Below are 18,220 nucleotides of genomic sequence, written 5' to 3'. Positions count from 1 at the left end.
TTTGGGGGTTGTTCTTTTTTTTTTTTAAACACATACCTAAGCTATTACTTTTTCAGTATTTCTAAATTCTTCAGATCTGATGCTTTTGGTCTAATATTTGTTTCACTGTTCATTTCATAATTCTACTAATACATAACCCAAAGCTAGTCAGGACTGACAAATATTTTTCTAGTGTAATCAGGGCAATATGAAGTGCTTCTGATAATCTCATTTGCACGATAAAACTACAATAAAGAAACCCAAAGTTTGTAAGAAATTCTATGTAAATTATCGCCATGACTAAATAAAACAGAGCAAAACACCACAACAAAAGTTCTAACCCCCCAAATACAAAGAAATGTAACTAATTTTCTGCTGCAGAACCTAAATGAAATCACGTCTAAAATATCCAGAAGCTTTGCAATGATTTAATCCATTTAAAGCACCTGGGCTTGGTGACTTTGGCAGAGATTTGCAAAAAGAAAATATTATTTCTCCTTTAAGTGTTCAGCCCTTTTTATGTGTTTAGACATAGGCAAAAAGTACTTGTAACTTTTATTTTGAAGTCAAAATATTGTTATCAGCAATTCTACTTACATTGTTAAAAAATCATTGACTATGGTGTTAAAAAAAGAAATCACAATTACATTACAAAGTTTCCATGTACCAGGCAGGGATACTCATCTACCCATACATAAGTGGAATTTACAACATGGATTTCAAACCCCCTCTATAACGTTAATAACACTGCTTCAATGTCTTCCTATAAGGATAAAACTACTGCCAGTCCTTCAACAAAATTACTTATCACCCCTTGAGCTTGTTGAAGATTTGGCAGATCTTTAAGCACATGTAGTAGCTGATTCCCCGAATGAAGTGGTATTACCCCTCTGACCATGTCAAAAATTTCAGATACACTGCCATTTTGTATCAGAGGGTTCTCAAATTTACTTTCACATCTACCATCAGCAACAGCTCCTTGCCACGTGCAAGTGTAGGAGGGAAAAACTTCCTTGGGATTCATCTCTTTCCGAGTTTTACAGCCTCTGCTCTATCCTTTACTAGAAGCTGTTGTTTGCTGCATGGCTGTAGTACTGACTTTAGGAACCTGATGAGGCATCCTTAATTCTCAAACATGAAGAAAGACATCCAAAGCATTACAGCTAAATTAGCAGACTGTAACTTTATCAAACTAGTTTTGAGTTACTCATTCTGCCTTTGGAGAGTGAAGAAGTTGGGCCAAAACATACAGATTTCCTTTTTCATGTTCATATACACTTTGTGAATAACTTTCACTACATGGACTGCTGTAATAAAAATTCCCAAAGTTATGAGAAATGTCATGGAGAATTCTTTAGATTTTTGTGAACTGGTAGTGATAACACGCTGAAAGCCCCTATTTTTCTTCTCACTGTTCTAAAGCCTTGAAAGACATATGATTTCTTTTTACAAAACACATCACAACAATCATGTACTTCACCTAAAGTTCTTCTAAAAGCAGTGGAAACTATAGCACCAGTCACAACAGGAGATACAGCAGACTATTCCTTCTTTTTTATTGGAAGACTGAACACAGAGACAGCAAAGCTGCGTCATTCTTTCAGCAGTTACTCAGGACTTGCTGAAACTCAATTAGTATGTTTACAGGATTTGGCTCCCAAATCACAAGCACAGGGCAGTCAGGGCTGTCCCTTTGCATTCTCTGCCTTGCTGGTTTGCCATGTTAGGAGAGGAAAACGACACAGCATAAAAGAGGTCCATCCAGAGATCCAAACGTGGCATTTCCAGAGGTGGGGAGGAAGATACACCAGGATCAGTAGCTGCCACCCTGACACTTCCATACAGAGCTGTAACGGAATAAACAGCCAAAGCTGAGGCAGCACATCCAACAGCAACACCAGCTCCTCGGATCAAGCTGTTAGCTCGAGCTCCCAGGTATTGCAGAGCACCAAACACTGGGCACTACACACTGTTCAAGGAACTGGGACTTCCCAAGAAACAATTTCTCAATGTAATTCCTGGACTAAGCAGGGTTTTGTAACCTTTTGCCAATGTCCCAAGAATGGTCTATCCGAACAGTTAGTTGAAAAGCAAGTATGAAAACAGGCTCTCCAGGAAAAAATAATAATGTTCTGTGTAAGATACTTGAGGTTTAGCATATTCAGAGTTTTCTGAGTAAAGGCAATAACCATAACCAAGCCCTGATAAAAACTCAGGAAGAGTCAAACCCTTGAGTTGACAGGAAAAATTCCCATCAACTTTAATGGATATGGCCTTGGACCACAACTGAAAACTGAATGGAAAGAGCATCAGGAGTTAAGTCAAAGTCAAGTGCGTATTTTGGACATTATTTTTTATTCATTAGACTACACAAATACAAGAAAACTGAAGGAAGAACACAACCAAACAAACTTGTTCGTTAAAGACACATCAAACCCCAGGACAAGGGTGTCAATCCACGAGTACATGAATCAGTGACCAAATCCAGGAATAACTGTGGTGGTTCTTCTGACTGAACAGGAAGCAATCTCCAGACCACAGAAAAACCACTGGTTTACACTTCAATGATTAAGTGTACCACAGTTGCTGAACATGCATCAAATATGACACACAATGGGACCACGTGGAGTTTATGATGAGCTCAGTGGCCAAAGCCCAGTGCTGCTGCTGGAGCCAATGCTCTTAAGGCTTCTTAATTAGTGAAAATTATGACCTAGGTAGTCTCATCACCTCAAAAATACCACCTTCTTTTCATAACTTCACTAAATGTGCTTTTGAAAATGCACTGCTTTCTATTTTAAACAAAAAGCTTACTCAAATATTTAATTTTTAATGAACAACCCCAGGCTTTTCTCTAATCCTTGATTCAGACACACTCTTTAAAGAGATGCCAATCTATCACTAATATTTTATGTTCTGAAGGAGAGTTTGCTTTTGGGGAAGGCAACACTGTTGGATACATCTACACCAACACTGTGGATGGCATAATCTTAGATTTCTAAGAAAGCACCTTAGAAATTCGTGTAAATTCAGTAAGTATTTTTTTGCCTTGTTGGATTTCTGCGTGTATTTACTAAACCCAACATTTTCAGAGCTGCATTACAATTTCAAACAGATTTCAACATGCAACCCAAGAGAAGGGAAAATACTTTGCCTACAAGAACCATTTAATACAGAATTCCAATATAAGTTTTCCACTAAAACCACATAATAGAGAAGTTTTGATTTATTTGGGAAGCCTGCAGCAGATTTAGGCAGGAAAAAAGCCCACACAAAGCTGATTTTATACCGAACTACAAAAAAAAGTGAATATTTCAATCAAAAAATTCTTGTAATTCTAAATCAGGCAGATGGGCTCAATTATTCTGTGGGCTGTAAAAATTAAGCACTTCTAAGAAATAGTATTTTTACCCTTTAAGACAGAATTCTGTTATGGCCCCTAGTTATTAACTGAATGTTAAGTATAGTCTTCAGTGGACTGTTGTAAATCTTTTAAAATTTCTATATGAAATTGCTTTAAGGGCTGTGTTCTATGCACTGGGCAATAAGTATATTCATTAAGTCTTGTAAAAAGCAAAAACTGAAGATTATTAAGGGAGGCTTCCAGCTATTGTGGCATTTAACTGGAACAATTACACGGAATGCACTGGGATTTCAAGGCATTTGTTCAAGAATAACACACAGGAAACAAAGTCATTACAGGACCTCGTATTTTAGGAAGCCTGAATTTTAAGTGTATTTCATACCAAGTCAATACTTCTAATATGTCATCAGGAGGTTTTACTTTTCAACTAGTGCCTGTTCTCTTATGCTGTTATTCAACAGCAAAAAAACCCTCCTTTTTGTCACCCCAAATGGGTTCCACTCTAATTTAAAATTCCACCATGCAGAAGTTACCTCTAACAGCTGCAAAAATGGATATGAGAAGGAACCAAACCGGACAGACATCAATCACAAGGACCCAAGGGCCCGAGTTTGAGGCATACAAAGATTTATTAATCTGTATCAGCATGAGGTTACAGTCCTTTAGGAACAGTTACATTTGACTCATCAGTGGTATTCAGAGAAGTCGGCCATCACGGAGATGGAATATATGGGAGACACAACAGGACAAAGTGTTCTCATTTGCATTGATCCAAATTTGGCAGAACTCCCATCACTTCTGGCCTATCCATTGATATTTTCATAAAAAGCACCGAGCATGCTTTAAATGTCACACAAGGGAAAAAAGAAACCAAACAAAACAAAATAAAAGCTATGTCCCAGCTCTTTAAAAAGGAAAAAACAAAATCACCAAAACCAGAGAGTTAGAAGTTTTCTTTTTTGGGAATAGAAAATGGCTCTCGGGGACAAGGTTATGACTACGGTTAAAAGATCTTGATAAGTATGGTATGTTCTAAAATTACTTTTCTTTCATGTAAACCCAGTTTCATTCAAAGCATTACAATAGCTTCTTCACCTTTATAAACAATGGGCAAAGTTTAGCACACAAGAAAAATATGAACAGTTATTATCCTAACTGTAAGACCGATAAGCAAAGAGACTTCTCTCTTGCTTTCTCCTGGGCAGATGAGCACAGAATTAACGTTCACAAATAAGGAATTATTAGAACACGTAAAACTCAGTACAGAGGTCTTTGTCTCTTACATACCTACCTTTTATAATTTTGAGTGGTTAAGACAAAAATCAGTATTTTTAGGTATTCTACTTAAGGAGTTTTAGTTGATGTCAAATCTTTTCCATAAGTCATAAAACATCATGAAGTTGTGGATTGTTATAACCACGTGCATGACAGAAATGAAAATCTGAATGTGTCCACCTCACTGCAAAACCCACATCTCCTGGTTTTGCAAAGGAATTTTAACTATGCTGTCAAGAGGCCAAGTTACATCTGTGGCCAAAGCAGCGCTGGCAAACAAAAAGCATTTTCTAGATTACTTCAACTAACAATAGCCAGGTGAGGCCGAACAATGGTAACTCTTTGTGAATGAACACACACAAACACTATCTCTCAGCTAAAGAAGTAGCTGGTGCAAATGCAATACGCTTACCCACGCTCAAGGGCACAACCAAGAACACAGAGACCTCAAAAAGAAAAAAAAAAAAAAAGGAGAAAAGAAGGCTTTTCCGACCGGAATCCTTTATTCTGGCAAAACAGAGAGCATAATTCTAGTGCAGAAAAATCCTGGTACCGCTCTAAGATGAAACCCCTGATCTTGGCAGGCTCGCACATTTCAGACACCACTTATAAATAAAACCCCCAAGCAACCACAAATCTCGGCATTAAAAAAAAAACAACCAAAAAAACCCCCAGAGATTATGAAACAAAACAGATAAAAGCCACAAGCTCAGGATACCCCAAGCGAGGGGAAAATGGGAGATTCAAACGTGATCGTGCAGGTGGCCTTTTATTACAAGACATCCGACTGGGGGAGGGGAAGAGAGTTTAAAACAGAAATAACAATCATAAAAAATATTAATTAAAATATAATAAATACAATAAACGCGCTGGCCGCCCTGCCCTCCCAAGGGAGCCCAGGTTTGGTGATTTCCAGGGTCCGTCCACCCCCTTCCCAATTTCCTCCTGCGCAGCGCTCCCGACGCCCGGGCAGCACCCCGGGAACGCGGGGAGCCGCGGCCCAGGGCTGGCCCAGTGCTCTCCCAGGGGAGAAGCCGGCGGGAGGCAGCGGCCCGGCCCCGGCACTGCCCCCGGGGCGGCGGCTCCGGGCCCGCCTCATCGCCCGCCTCAGCCCCGCGGCCGCAGCGCCGCCATTTGGCCCCGGGGCCGCCGCCATTTTCCCGTGTCCCCGGCGGGCGGCGGCGCGGGGTGACCCCGCCGCGGGCCCTGTTGCCCGCCCAGCCCGGCCCGGCCTTGCCCGCCCGCCAGCCCGGTTGGAGCGCGGCGAGCCGCAGGGCCGCACCCGGCCGCTCCCTCCCCGCCCCGTCCCCGCCGCGCTCCGCCGCCGCCCGCAGCTCCCGGCCCTGCGATCCCGCCGGGCCCCTGCGCACTTACTTCCTGTTTTGGGTCCGGGCACTTGAGAAACCAGGATGGAGACTCCCAAGTACCAGGATGGAGGCGCCGGGCGGCGGGCGGCGAGCGGGGGAGGCGGAGGCGGTGGCGGCGGGGCGAGGCGCTGCGAGCCCGCCGGAAGGGCCCGCGCCCGCCCGCCCGGCGCTTCCGCCCGCCCGCCCGGCGCCACAAAGCGCACGGAGCGCGGCCCCGAGCACCAGCGGCGCCACAAAGCGCACGGAGCCACCGCCTCGCTGAGGGGCCTCCTGGGACAGACACCCCTTGTAACACCCACACGTCCTTCCTGAGACTATCGCTTAAGCTCTGAAAATACCGAGTTCAAGCTTGGCCGAACACCACCGTGGCTCTAAGTCCCGTGCCCAGTCTTTCATTAAACACCTCCAGGGACAATGTCTCCATCACCTCCCTGTTGCGATGCCTGATCAATGGATCACTCTTCATTTCCCTCGCACCCAACGACCTCGCAAAAAAACAAGGCTTATAATCAAAAATGAGCCATAAAGCCGAGAATAAACAAGTATGTTTGCGGCGCTCCCTGCCCTGTGTTCTGGGTGCCTGTAGGTGCCACAATCCTTGGCAAAATAGAGTCTACCCGCTGAGCCCCCTCACAGACAAACAAGGTAGATAAGGGCAAGACGGCACCTGGCATCCCCTGCCCACAATTTTTTGTCTAAAATCCTTGTAGCACTTCTACCACTTCTTTTTGGCCACTTCTGTCCAGCTGCATCCTCCTCAAACCTTGAGAGCTTTGAAATGTACCCTTGTCCCCTGAGAACAGCTTTTTCTGCAAACCTTCCTCACAGGCTGTTGGAAGCCTGACACATTGGGAGAGGTCAGCAGAATCTGCTTGCCAGGCAGAATTCAATTGTCCTAAACAGCTGGTGCCTTTTAATACCTTAAACCTCTAAAAGCCTCAAAGATGCCTGCAGAGAACTGGGCAGCATGACCAGTGAGTCCTGTGTGCTTCGCAGCATCTGGAGGGAGACAAGGCAGGACTAATGCCCCATCTAGCCTAGGACATCTCAGATGGGGTTAGATGACCATGATTAGGCAACTGCATCTTGCCCATAAGGTTTCAGGTCCCTCTGGTTGCCCTGAGTATGGTACAGCTGAGATACTGGGACAAACAGGGTCCTTCCAGCATGGCTCTGTGTTTCTGTGGAAGGGGGTGAAGCAGAAAAGGAACCAGGGGTGTTGTTTGACAGCTGGCTGAATGTGAGTCAGCAGTGTGCCCAGGTGGCCAAGAAGGCCAGTGACATCCTGGCTTGTGTCAGGAATAGGGTGGCCAGCAGGACCAGGGCAGTGACTGTGTCCCTCTACTTGGCACTGCTGTGGCCACACCTTGAATCCTGGCTTCAGTTTTGGACCCCTAACTACAAGAAAGACATTGAGGAGCTGAAGTGTGTCCAGAGAAGGGCAATAGAGCTGGTGAAGGGGATGGAACAAAAGTCTGATGAGAAGCAGCTGCAAGAGCTGTTTATGTCCAGGATAAACTCACTGTGGATATTTATCCTAGAGAAAAGGATGCTCAGGGTGACCTTGTCACTCTCTGCAACTCCCTGAAAGGAGGTTATAGCCATGTGGGGGTCGATCTCTTCTCCCTGGTAGCAAGTGATAGGATAAGAGGAAACGGCCTCAAGTTGTGCCAGGGCAGGTATAAATTGGATATTAGGAAAAATTTCTTCACTGAAAGGGTGGTGGTGGTGGTCAAGCACTGGAACAGACTGCCTGGGGAAGTAGTGGAATCACCATCTCTGGAAGTGTTCAAAATGCATGTAGATCTGGCACTTAGGGACATGGTTTAGTGGTGGACTTGCCAATGCTGGGTTAACACTTGGACTCGATGATCTTAGAGGTCCCTTCCAGCCTTAATGATTACAAAGCTCAGTTTTGCTGTCTCTTACTCTGCGTTAAACAGTCATGAAGAAAAGGTGAGGATTTGCACTTGTGAAACAAAGGCTTGTAGATGGGACTCAGATTGTCTTGGGAAGGCAGGGCAGTTTAGGGAGGAGACACTGCACATAAAACTATGGTAGTGAAAGAAAAGAGATAAAATGTGTAGCTGGGACAAGAAGGTAGCTGGGATAAGGATCTGAAAGCAAGACTTATAGCATCTGTTTTGTTCAATGCACATTTAAATTAGCTGTGGTCTCTGTATACTTGCTATTTCTGTACATCAAACCTCAGGAATCTCAAGTTTTTTTATTTACTTGATATCAAATTCAAGGTAGATGTAAATAAAATGATGGCTGGAGTTCTCTGGTGTTTCAGGAGCAGGATGAAATCTCACTCTGTAACACTCTTTTAGAGCAAATGAGGTTCATGCATCCTGAGTTGTCTCATGTTAATGGAACAATTACATACACCTATATCTATTTAAGTTGATGAAAGACTCAAACACAGAGTTTGCTATGGACCTAACAATCTCTTTTTTTTTAAATTAAGTTAGCTTTTTATTAACTCATACTGAGTTTTATTCCAGAGGCCTCGTGTTCCTGGTAGCCACCAGATGTCCCTACTGCCACATGCTCCAGACCCACCAGTTGCATCCCAGAGATGGAACATCTCTCCCTCTGCTGCGGTGGAGTTAAAGCTCAATTAGCATTGCTTTGTGGGTACAGTGCACTCACTTCTCATTTGGGCATTTGGGGAGAAGTGAGACTGCTTGGTAAGATAAAGAAGTGAGAAAGAGGATCAACATGCTGGTGACTCACTGTAAATCCTGATGCCAAAGCGTGAACTTTATAATCCAAAATCTGATTAGGTGGGTGGTGACAGAAATCTTGGTACAGAGCCTTTTTTTGTAATAGAAGAAATAAAGTTCTATTCTGCAAAATTCAAGAGAAGAAATGCAAAAAGTAGAAATTAGAAAAAATTATGTGTACTAAATACTGAGAGGTGTTCAGGGTGGATGATGTACAAGATGACATGAAGTGTGTCTGGCCTTAGCAGATTGTTTTTGAAATGACCCATAAAAGTGTGTATGGTGTAAATATGAAGTAGGTGACCGAGAGGAGTTGTAGTGATCAATATAGGAGGCCCCGAAGCAGACTTTGTTGTAGCTGGAAGAGAAAGCAATAACTCTTGATTATATTATCTAACCCATGGGCTGGTGTATGAACATGTTGCTTACTGCCTTCTGTCTCCAGTTTAGGGAGACTGACATCCCAGATGATGTGCAGCTGAGGGCCTGAGGGCAGGAAAGGCTGGTGAGGCAATTGCAGGGATGAACTGATACAGGGATCTCCTCAGCTCCTCATGATAACATGATGTCAGTGCTGCACCCCTTTGGCATGGAGAATCTCCTTCAAAAAAACAACTGCAGCCACATGTCCTCAGCTGTCTCTCTCTTTTAGCCTCTTTACCTGTACCCTACTTTTGCAACTGCCCCACTTTTTAAAGTCTTCCTGAGCAGAGGCTCCACATGCTGCCCTGACCAGCTGCTGTTTAGGCACGTAGCAGCATTTACAGCAGTTTCAGAACTGGCCAGAGCAGATGCAAGTGGCCTATAATGCAGGAAGGATGGGGGTCTTAAGAATTTCGGCTCCTGTAAGTTCATGAAATAATTAAATGAAAAAGGAAGTACTAATTTCAGTGGACTGGATCTCAATAAGGATGTCTCTGCACTGACATCAGAAGGATCTTTGGTGCTCACAGGGGAATGGTCCTTCTCCTCTGCCTTAATATATACAATGTGCCTTGCTTAATGCAGCCTGGTGTACTGGTCCCAGTTCAGACCCTGGACTGGTTTACTATTCTTGACTGTGGTTTCGTGGAAAGATGCTGCCACAAATGGTGCCTTTTTCCTTAGGTCATTGCAATCCAGAGCTCCAAAACTTCTCCTCATTTGGCTGCATGTATTTATCTGTTGTGCCCACTTAGCATGAGATATTCCCTCTGCCCCTTTGGGCTGGTGGAGCTGAACCACTGATTTAACCCACCAAATGTCCACTGCTGTAACCCCATCCATTCCCAGTCTCATTGCCAGATATTTGGGTGCTTAGCATCAGTTCAGGATTCACATTTCAAAAATGCATCTTAAATGTCAGTCATAAAAATTTTACTCCAAGCGAAAATCAAGTCCACAGAGAAGAGCTGGACTATCTCTTGTGGATTATCAGATGACTAAGCCTTTGTACATGTTTTTTTCCATCCTTTCCCAAGAAACTGTACCTTTCTGTTGCAGACATGGAGATGCTGCTCTCTAGGGGAGGGTATTTCTAAGTGGAAGCAGTAGTTGACACAATTTGAAGGAAACAAACCTGGAGGGAAAGACACCTCCTTTCCTCACTGCAGGGTCCTACAAACAGGCTGATTCCTGTTTGTTTATGAGATTTTTCATATTTACATAGATTTCTATCTGTATAGATATGTGTGTATCTAATTACATATGGGTGTAGCAAATTACTCATTGACAGAAAAAAAACATTTCTATATATAAACAATCTAGTATTTATATAACACTTGCTCATTTATGTGCTCACATAAGTGGGTGGGGGCTGGCTATGGAGGATTGCTCAGGCTCTGAAGTGCTGCCATGAAAGAGATGCCAGAGAAGGAGTAACAGAGCGTCAGTGGGAGCTCATGTGGATTCTTCACTGCAGAATGAATCTCCTCTGAGAAGAATTATTACCTTGTGGCCTGGGCTAAGAATAATCCTATAGATCCTGACTCATTTTGGGACCTTGTCTGTGGTGACAATCTCATAGTTTCCTCACTTGCACCTGTGTGAGTCTTTAATGGATTGACCCACCTTGAAAGTCTCTATTGATATATTTTGAGTGCCTGCTGTGTCACTTACCCTCTGCCAGAGTCCTGAAAAATATTAGGGAATGGCATTGTATTCAGGAGCCTCAACACACAGTTTGCGGAGCTGGGAACGAGGGCATTTTCCTGTCTTTTTTTCCTGAAACATCTACTGAGACACCTAAATTCCAATTGCAGTCAGCCTGGGCTGCATGACAAGCACATCTACCACCTGGGTTGCCATCTAGAGGAGCCCAGCTTTCCCCACAATCTGGGCCCATGGCAGTAGCCATCCCACTGAACCCAACCCAAGACTAGGAATGGTTGTGCTGATATGGCTCAACATGAAGAAGAAAAAGGACCAGAGTCCTAGAGACAGTGAGCAGAGGACAAGTTGCCATCAAGGTCTACATGAGTCTGAGCTGTCAGTGACACTGGGACGAGGCATTCTTCCTGCTATTGAGTTTAGCAGGAAGGCAGCTGTGCAATTCACAGTATCTATAAAGGTGGCTGGAGGGGGTATCCAGGAAAACAACAAGGAGGAACTGGTTTCTGTAAGATAGTGTATGGACAGCAGAAAAGGAGAAGGAACAAGGCTTCACAGGATCACTGGCAGAAGAGAAGGGAGAGAAATGGACAAAGCAGATGGGAGGAGCAGATGGCTCCCAGCTGGGAAGTGATTTACTGTATGCTACTGAAATCAGAGGTGCTGATGGAAGGGGGTCATGGGCAGAGTGGGAGCTTCAGACAAAGTTTAGTAGAGAAGCCCTCTTCTTGAGTCACAAGGTGCAGAAAGGACCCCCTTGCTTTCTAAACTCCTTCCCAGAGAGGAGCCTAGATATGGCTGGATCCAATCTTAGACTGTCAACAATCAGTGTGTAAAGGATTATATGGGTGGAACTGAACATTTATACAACTTTGTCCTGCAGGATTAAGGATGGCAAACCAGATATGTTTATATAAATATATGTGATTTATTATGATAATGATTAGACAGAAAGATCTTAATTAGAATTATTTCCTACACATTATAGGAGCTGTAACAACTATTATAATATAGTGCACTATGAAGCAATATTGAAGCAATTACATTGAAGCAATTGTATTAAAGCAATTGTATTCAGGCTAGCAAACTCAATTATTAGTAGAGATTGATGTTACTCACCCATACCAATGACCATGGGCAAATCTCTTTCGCTCAACCTCAAGGAATCACCTCGAAGGGCATCTCCACTTGAGGGAGGACTCCCACATGTACATCCCAAGAAGGGGTGTGTTAGAATTTGGGACTGGGCTTTTATAGTATAAAGTATTTTACCAGGTCTACCATATCTTTATCTCACTATCAGGATGTTTAACTTTGAGATTGATAAGTCAGGCTGGTTTCAGCACTGTTCAACACCAAAAGCTGCTTGATGCCCCCTTCTTCATTTACCTCTGGTAGCTTTGCAAAGAGGGCATCGTTCGAGTTGTTTTCCCCATTCCAGGCAGAGCATCCTGCTACGCAGAGGGAGGCATGAGGAGAGGGTTGCAAAATTTAGTTCTTTCTGCAGAAGGGACAGGCAAAAGTGGACAGGTGCTTTCTGCATCACATCATGCACCAGTTGTGTGCAGAGGCCATGGGTGGGCAGGGGGGCAGCAGCTTTGTAGGGCAGTGAGAGACAACATGAGGGCCAGGAGCTGCTTCCTTGGCCTATGTCATCCATAAAATCCCAGTAATTGGAGCTGTATGATCATGGTCTTGAGGTTTGGGAGGACAGTGATATATTTCACAGTGAAAAAACATGTCCTGTTTTGGAGCTGCATGTTGATTCAGCTTTTATGTAGGTTCAGCTTTTTGGCAGTGTTTGTCAAATGCTGGCTCCATGAAAGCAATGACAGACCTCCTGTGCATTTAAAGGGGACAAAATGTTTCTTCAGGCAAAATGTACCATTTATCATGTAATTCTACTCTCTGCTGGCAGATGGTGCTGTGATATATCCAGGAGCTGTGAATCGGCTTTTTCAACTCCGAGAGGATGTGAGCAAACAGCATCTACTTTATATTTTCATTCTGGTTTGTTCCTAAATTTGTTTTACTAGGACATGAAATTCTTCTCCTCTTTGTTGTTCTGCTTCCAACTTCGACTGTCTAAGCAGGTCGTCCAGTTTTATTTTTGTCTTTGGATTATCACAGAGCTGGCAGGCAGAATGCATCTCTAAACTCAGATCTTTCCATCGAAAGAAAAGCTATTTGTGGCGTTATTCCCCACAGTGTAAGGTTTTCTTATGTTTACAAAACGTGCCTTTTGGACCCATGCTGGTCTTGCAGTCTCCCTTTCACAGCAGCATGAAGTTTCTGTCAATACATACACCAGAGACAAAACCTAACCAATCTCTGATGGTCACTCCTGCCCTAGTTTTAAATATTTCTTTTTATCTCTCATGTTTGATAATGTGATCCATTGTTGATTGTTTTTCTTGCAATATACAGTGTGACTAAAGGTTCCTCTCAGTGGTTTCTTTCTATGGAACAAAAAGCCCAACATCCAACTCAAACCCTTTTATATGGGAAAAAAAAAAGAATATTTGGGGGAACTGATGAAGGGTGGGATCAGCCTATTTAATCTCTAAATGTAAAGGTCTAAAAAGCTGTTGAAAAGTCAGTGATAGATCTCATCTGCTTTCTGGAATTGCTGTTCAAGAGGTGCTTAAACTCTTCTTGCTTTGCTTGAGAGGTCCCTGGAGCCCTCCACCCACATTCTTGAAGAGTGGCTGAAAGTGCTGTAGCCGAAGACCAGAAGCACCAAGAAAAAGACCCTATTCCTGCAGCCAGCATACTTAGAGCCAGACAAGAATTTCTGTCACTACTGTCAGATTTCTCCTGTGAGGGTGCAATGTAAAAGTTCTTCATATTCCAGGGAGCTGGATGTGAGACCTCTATTTTGTCCTGCCCAGCTGAGCATCAGACCTCCTACCCTGGGTTTGTGTCAGGCTCAGTGTAAGAGGAGAGGGAACAGATCCCCCTGCCTTTGCCATCCTGACAGAACGCTACGTGACTGAAGTGATCTGGGTTAAGAAAAATAGGTAATTTTTGCTGTTTTTCTGCTTTGTCCTGGATCTTTTCGGTGACCCAGTTTCCAGCACAAACCCATAAAGCTGTTACAAAGCCAGAAAAGAGAACTGCAGAATTTGAGCAGAAGTGTTTGCAGGGAGACTACCTTAGATATCTCTTTACGTGGCTTCACCCCTGAGGAGAATATGCCCATGGACCCATGCTGCACACTGAGGAGGAGCCTGGACAGACGCCTGCCAAATCCCAGGGAAGGGACTGTGCCAGAAGCTATCATGCAAAAAAAAGTGAACACTGGTTCTTCCCTTTTAATAAGGAAATAGTCCATCGGGGATCTGTTCTGAGGTGATGTCCAGATGGATGGGTCCTAACATGTAGGTGCCTAACATTTCCTGTGGATGCCTCACACTCAGGAAAAGACAGAGGCCAACTTAGGGAGACAAGGTTATCCTGCAACATCTTGAGAAACGTTTACATTTACCTCAGAAGGACCAGGGGGATCCATCTGATACTTAAGTGTATCTGGAACTCAGATAGTAGGTTACAAACTCAACACTTCATAAATAACATCAATAACGCCAGTCCAGTCCTGCATGGCCAAGTTCTTCCGAAACATTTATCTTGCTGATTGCAATTCCACCTGAAGTCACAGAGAATCGATGGGTCTTGGTGCAAGATTATACCCAGTGCTAGGACACAGTTTTAGTGGTGATTTAAAGTGCCCATGTCCCTTGTCTTGGGCTCTCTCATCTGTTCAGAGCAAGGCTCAGACATGCCAGGTGCTCTGTGGAGGGGAATTCTGTGCCCATGTGCCAACGCACTGATGTGGGGAGGTCGAGTATGAGCGAGAGAAGTTGGTTTCTTGGAAAATCTATTGCAGGGTAGGACTTGAAACCCAAGCCACAACTCATTTGTTTTTTCCTATTACAGATGTGCAAAATCTGGTGAGAAAAATCTCCAGAAGCAATTAAAGCACAAAATTTGGTGATTTACAGGGCAGTGGCCAGGATAACACTGTCCATTTCTAAAAGTGACAGTGATATGTTTCTGTACCTCAAACAGGGCTGTATTTCCATGTGATTTAGCAGAAATATGTTTCATGTTCTAATCTGATTTCCTAGGCTAGAGAAAGAGTGTCTAAATGAGCTGATAATACCTGGCAGCTGTCAAACGACTTTTTACCATCTAGAGAGAAATGGAAGAATATATGTTCTGATATCCTGCTACTTAAGTTAGAGGATGAAAGAAATGGAAGGGGTTTAAGTTGGAAATGAGATCATGCATTATGCCCCTCGGACACCATGTAATCTGGCTAATGGCATCATGGAGTTATTTAAATAACTTCATTAAAATGAACTTGTTTCAAATGAGCTAAATAAATCAGACTCATTTGTCAAAGACCTGGGATGAAATAATCAGGTTAATTTAAAGCTTCTCACTGGGGGGATGATTCCTGAATTTGTTCCACCAGTGAAACTGCCTTCGGTAGCTTTAGTCACCAGTGGGAGCCCTGATCCCAACGAGAAAATGAAGACTGGGCTTCCATATCTGCCTTTTCAGGAGCCCCTCTCTTGTGCTTGTAGCACAGTCTCCAGAATCCCAGGCCCGAAGGTGTGTGTTCCAGGGCATCTAAAGGATTGTTCAAGACCCACCAGATCTAAACCCTTTGCTGGTGGCTATGAGCTGTTCAGCCCCTTAGTCTGCGCTCTGCTGTTTGCTCTCTGCCTCAGAATGAATTGTGAAATGAATGTTAACTAATTGCTTTTGGTACCTATCCCTGTCTTGGTGGGAGGACTACATGATGCTGCAGGTCTTTTCCACACACTTAATTCAATTTTCCCTTTCTTCATTAAGCCCGTTGCTTTAGCAATTTCTGCAGAGGTCAGAAGGATAAATCCAGTTCTTCAGGCTACAGATGAACTTGCTCCTCCGTGGTAGGGGTGAATAGTTACCTGCTACACTGTAAGAGTCAAATGGGCTGTGCAGATTTAGACCAACTAAAGATGTGGGTTTGTAGGGAGTGAATGAGTAGGAAGACTGTCCCATCCAGATGCAGGCTGTCTGTCTGTTTGTCCTTTCCGGTTTCCTACAAACCTCAGATTTTAGGTTATACTCCAATGTAAGAATAACTGCCCATGTGCCATCACCATGCATTGTACATCCCACCTTTACTATATGACCAGTTTTCTCTTTGCTGCATTTTGGATACTTTTCTTTTACATAGTAGAGGGAAAGGATGAGAATATGGATCTCATGGAAAATGAGTTCACAATCAGCATTTGCAGGCAGCCACATTTCAAACAAAGGAGTGAGAAATCGATTCTTTGTGTTTATATCTTCCAAGATCAGAGTTGTGAGTACAGCAAATTGTGCTCTTGCACAACAAATCTGCCCTGAAGTGCCTGTAGCTGACAGCTATAGATTTATCAAATGAGAAATTGGACTGTGAATTCAACTTTCATCAATAAAAAGACTTTCAGCTCTTTAATACATCTCGGTCCTGCCCTTTGGTTGTGTTCCAGCACAGGTAAAGGGACATACGAATGACTTCAGGCTGCAAGAGAAATTCTTTGTTCCCAGAGCACTGATTTATCCATCTTGATTGCTGATGGCAACCTCTGGGCTACTCTAGCCCTGAGGTGGAAGCAACTTTGGTATCTGTTCACCAAATACCATTCTCATCCCCTCCTTCTGTCTCAATCAGCTGGTTGACATCCTGCCTGAGAACTGTCCTAATCCTAGTGACAGGACGTGAGGGAATGGCCTGAAGCTGTGTCAGGGGGGGTTTAGGTTGGATATTAGAAAAAGGTTCTTCACCCAGAAGGTGGTTAGGCACTGGAACAGAGTACCCAGGGCAGTGGTCACAGCACCAAGGCTGACAGAGCTCAAGAAGCATTTGAATGATCCTCTCAGGCACATGGTGTGACTCTTGGGGATGGTCCTGTGCAGGGCTAAGAGTTGGTTTTGATGATCCTTGTGTGTCCCTTCCGACTCAGCATATTCTGTGATTCTGTGATTCTAATCCCAGCTTGTCTTCCAATTCCCAACCTGGTCTGTACCTGCAGACAGATACACGGCTGTGCTTCCCTGTGGAGCACTCTGGGCCTATAGAGTTTGGGTTGTTGTTTTTAGCAATTTGGGAACTTGTGGTTACAATGAAAGCCATGCAGTCACCACTCACCTCTCAGTGGGGTCAGCTCAGGAGCAAGTTCTGGGCAGAAGCTAAAATGCCTGTCCAATGTCTTGGATACAGGGGAGTATGAGAAAGAGAGCCCCAGCTATGAGCTGCTGGATTCAGTTCACAGCCAGCTCAAAAAGGGATTGAACTAAGAAATTCTAGACTTATTATCAGGGTTGTAGCATGTGTTGAGATTCCCTCTCCCCTCATGTCCGAGTTACAGAGTAGCTTTCTCCTCTGACAGCCATTAACAAACGTGTCAGCTCACCAAGGGCCAGCACAGCTGCAGTGGTTGTGCAAGTCACATCCATATCAATTAACAGCTGTCTGTGGGGGGCCAGAGGTTGTGCTGCTGCAGTGTATGGGATGTGATGCTGAAGGATGTGCTGATCCCTTAGTAAATGTCAATGTGCTGCCTGCAGTGGGGATCAGATCATGTCCAAGCCAAAAACTTTGCTTCAAGCTTGAAAACGGTTTGTGTTGCTATGAATTTCCATTATGATAATTTTGATAGTGCAGGTTTCTCTGTATGGGACTGAAACATGTTATTTTCTCATTTTTATGAGAGGAAAGGAGTCATCCTCCTCGGGATTTGAAAGCATATGGTAGATATTGTGGTTTTATGCTTTTTTTTATTCATGCCACGTGGGTCATATCCTCCTGATTTATACTGCTGTAAATCTGATTTTATCCCACCTGGCTGACTTTTGTTAGAATCTGTCCAATATTCTTCAACAGATTTTCAGTCTAAACTGATGGAGTTAACCAGTAGGATCACTCTTACTAGTGAAGTGAGCAGGATTTACGTTCCTAGTATCAGACTCATTCTTTCAAGTCATTTGTAAAAGGTTTCTAACCATCTTGAGCCAATCAGAATTAAAATAAAGGACAAAATATTACACTCATCAACATATGGCCACTTTCCTGCATTGTAGCAGTTGAGTGCTCTACTGCAAACTGCATCCTGCTTCCTCATAAAATTTATTTTTTCATCTGATCAATCTTTTTTAAAATGAATTTGTTCTCAAATTAAATCAGCACAAATCTGTAGCTACAGTATGTGGTTGCTGGCAGGGCAACTTTCAGTGCAGCTTAGTATCTAGAAGGAGCAGGAGGCAGGAGAAGATGCTGGTGATGACAGAGGTCACTAGGTGACAAAAAGGATTTTGGAAGGGACATTTCAGATGAAGAATCTGTATTTACATCTTCTTCTCTCACTGAAGTCGAACACAAC

General features: G+C 43.6%; 1 protein-coding gene across 1 annotated transcript in view; it reads right to left on the bottom strand.

Annotated features, from left to right (window-relative positions):
- DMTF1 (cyclin D binding myb like transcription factor 1) overlaps positions 1-6,126 on the bottom strand; it is a 29,394-nt gene extending 23,268 nt beyond the window's left edge. The window contains exon 1 of the mRNA XM_017807807.1: positions 5,993-6,126. The gene's annotated coding sequence lies outside the window, so the exon portion shown is untranslated. The remainder of the gene's footprint in view (positions 1-5,992) is intronic.
- Positions 6,127-18,220: the final 12,094 nt, after the last annotated feature.

Source organism: Lepidothrix coronata, unplaced genomic scaffold, assembly GCF_001604755.1.
Source record: "Lepidothrix coronata isolate B3197 unplaced genomic scaffold, Lepidothrix_coronata-1.0 Scaffold20, whole genome shotgun sequence".
In the NCBI taxonomy this organism is placed as follows: domain Eukaryota; kingdom Metazoa; phylum Chordata; class Aves; order Passeriformes; family Pipridae; genus Lepidothrix; species Lepidothrix coronata.
The sequence above is the reverse complement of the archived record's forward strand: the minus strand, read 5'-3'. Positions and strand labels throughout refer to the sequence as shown.